The following is a 3,276-nucleotide window of genomic DNA, read 5'->3' on the forward strand; positions in this document are numbered from 1 at the left end:
AAATCAAATACAATTTCCTGTTCTCGAAGCAACCCTACACGTAAAAAAAATTCTCGCATGCGATATTTGTATATATCCATACTACAATGGGTAGAAAAAGTACTTTTTCGGTCAAAACAGTAGTACCAACCATGACATTTTTACTGTATATTTGCCGAAGCCGAGAGTTCAAGACTGCTTTACGGAAAGTAGTTACTTCCTTTCCATTTCAACTGCAGACCAAGTAGGATCACTTCGAGGGTGTCTAAAATCCACCATTAAAATCTTGCAACATAACTGTAAGTAGTTTACTTAATTTTTTCCTGCTATCAATTCGATAGGTTAGTAAGTTTTCCTTTTTTTTTTGGTGTTAAAAGTGCATCGTAATTCATTGGGCATGTTAGCGCTCATTTATTAAAACAGCGCTCATTTATTGAGACACTCAAAGTTTGCAACTGAGTCTGCCATCACAGGAGATTGGAAATCATTCATTGCTTTAGCAAACAAAAACCAAAAGAAGGTAATACGCTAAAAGCTCATTTATTCTATACGCCTTTTTTTTACTGCTTCCCTCATTGTACTCTTTGTGCACAGATTCACGATAGCAACAAGAGGAAAACTACTGTCCCGTGCCCAAATCACACCGGTCCTCAGTATCAGGCCACATGCTGGCCACGCGGTCTCGTCGTTTTTTCCTAGCTGCCCAAGCTTAGGAAATTGATACACAGCTCACCCCCCCGGGGCGCTTGGGGGAAAAAAGCCTACATCGTCCATAAAAAAAATAAAAAAATAAAAAAAAATAATATTAATAACACAGGTCAACAACGTTTTGTTCTAGGAAAGTGTAGGGTCATTTTCGAAGTAATTTTTTGCGTAGAATCCGAATCCGGGGTTTAAATTGCTCTATCACGTCAGGATTTTGAGATATCCTAACCTAAAAGTGCAAAAACGGTGTTTTTGCCCATTTTTGAGGTTATGTAGCTATGCAGATTTTGCTCTTCATAAAAAAGTAAACGTGGTATTTTAAAGTATAAGTCTTCCTCTTTTAAATGCCGTTGAGTTTGCTTAAATATCTTTATTTTTCACTGAGATATCGCATTTTGAAGTTTCCATGTTTGTGAATTTTTCGATATTCGAAAATCCATTGAGATAACATGAGACGTGATACGGTCGATTACATTCACAAACATGGAGACTTCAAAATGCGATATCTCAGTGAAAAATAAAGATATTTAAGCAAACTCAACGGCATTTAAAAGAGGAAGACTTATACTTTAAAATACCACGTCTACTTTTTTATGAAGAGCAAAATCTTCGTAGCTACATAACCTCAAAAATGGGCAAAAACAGCGTTTTTTGCACTTTTAGGTTAGGATATCTCAAAGTCCTGACGTGATAGAGCAATTTAAACCCCGGATTCGGATTCTACGCAAAAAATTACTTCGGAAATGACACTACACTTTTATAGAACATTCCGAACCCATTTTTTTGCAGACCTGTGTAATTTATGAATTAATTACCAAATTTTTAACATTCCCAAAATATGCGAAAACTGCATCGATAAGCTCCCCGAAAAGTGCATTTGAAAAAAAAAACAATTCTGATGATATATACGCACATACGTAGAGAGATAAAGTTAAAGCCTGGATATAAAAGAACAATAACAATTGCAAAAAAAAAATAGAAATTAATTAAAATTTGTAGAAACCACGCGGAGGAGGAATTTGGGAATACCTTTATGTAAACTACTGGATATCAAGGAAAAAATCAATTGAAAATTTNTTAATTAAAATTTGTAGAAACCACGCGGAGTAGGAATTTGGGAATACCTTTATGTAAACTACTGGATATCAAGGAAAAAATCAATTGAAAATTTCGTCAAAAAAATAATTACTAAGTTCAAAACAAAAAAATAGATAAATGTACTGAATATACACTACATGCGGTATCGAAATTCATACAAAACAAAAAAAAAAACATTTTTTTTATAATTTAAAGTAGTTCCCTTCTGTGGCTTTGCATATGTATCATCATAATCGACCTTAGTGCATTGAAAATTTACACAAAAATTACAATTTAGCTTATAAATTCACCGTAGTGCAAAAGTCACGCGGCCACCCACGTATTGAGAACATACTTTAAGCCGGTAGCTTAAATCCAATCGAACAACACAAAAACAAGAAAAAAGAATTTAAACTAAAACAATTAAAACAACAAAAAAACTGCACGCATAAGTTTTCTTCAAGTCTACATAAACAGGTTAACTCTCCACTGCAACAACCACAAGAAAGGCCTTTCAACGTGAGCTGCAAATCAGTGGGTAAGTTATTATATACACTTTGCTATCAACTTTTCTTTGTTTTATTTTTTGTACACCAGCTTGACATTGGAGCGGATTGAGAAAAGCTTTGCTTAAGATCGTTAAGCACCCGCTCCTGTGTCACCGGCATTTTTCCGCTGGTTTTGTCTTATTTACATTTTGCACTTGTTTTGATTTATCATTTGCCGCGGTCAGCTATGTACATATTTATGTACATGCATGTAAGAACGTAAATGAAATAATATAAATGAACTAAACGGACATATACATGTACATACATATTTACATATATGGATTAACCTGCATACATGCCGGTAGAAGTTTTTTTTTCGTTGATGAACTTAAGTATATAGGCATACATTTAAATTTTGATAGTACTTAATTGAATTAATTTTTCCGGGTTTTTTATAAATAACATAATAACCAGCTTTATATANTGGATCTAATTCCAAAGATGTTTGCCGCTAGAAAACGGATTACACACCTTTGTCTTTTTGGTTAATTTTTGCTGGAAATTTAGCTGTCTGGTAAAGGCTCGGACAACAAACCGCAATTAAAGGAACCATGTTTTGTTTTTCCTTTTAGTTATGTTCTGGTTAAGTAAGATTCAGGAAGACAGATTAATTTAAATCTAACAGCAGTTCAAAGACTGCTTGCCGAATTATAATGCTAATTGTCAACCGTTTGTTGCATCTGTGCTAAAATAAATCCATAACCTAAATTTTTTTTCCACTCTTTCAACTCAGCCGTTAAATTACGTTACCGAACATTAGTTACCTGAAAATCATAAGTGAGGAACCGATACATTAGCACAAAAAAAAAAAAAAAAAATTTTTTAGTAACTGCTTTTATTTAAAGTAACTTATTTGTTTAATACATTTTTTTTACTCTTAAAAAAAAAATGCCGATTACCCGAAGTGCAGAAAACATTCCAGCCCTGTCTGCAGTGGCTAAAGAGTCATGTGACTGTGCCATTT

The 3,276-nt window shown here is 33.7% G+C and overlaps 1 long non-coding RNA gene across 1 annotated transcript; it reads left to right on the forward strand.

Moving 5' to 3' along the window:
* The first annotated feature begins 408 nt into the window (after positions 1-408).
* Positions 409-738, forward strand: LOC108368023 (uncharacterized). The gene is made up of 2 exons (XR_001848319.1): positions 409-499; positions 574-738. It is a non-coding gene; the product is annotated as an uncharacterized LOC108368023 (long non-coding RNA).
* Positions 739-3,276: the final 2,538 nt, after the last annotated feature.

Source organism: Rhagoletis zephyria, unplaced genomic scaffold (assembly GCF_001687245.7).
Source record: "Rhagoletis zephyria isolate East Lansing unplaced genomic scaffold, Rhagoletis_zephyria_1.1 Rzeph_scaffold_02920, whole genome shotgun sequence".
In the NCBI taxonomy this organism is placed as follows: domain Eukaryota; kingdom Metazoa; phylum Arthropoda; class Insecta; order Diptera; family Tephritidae; genus Rhagoletis; species Rhagoletis zephyria.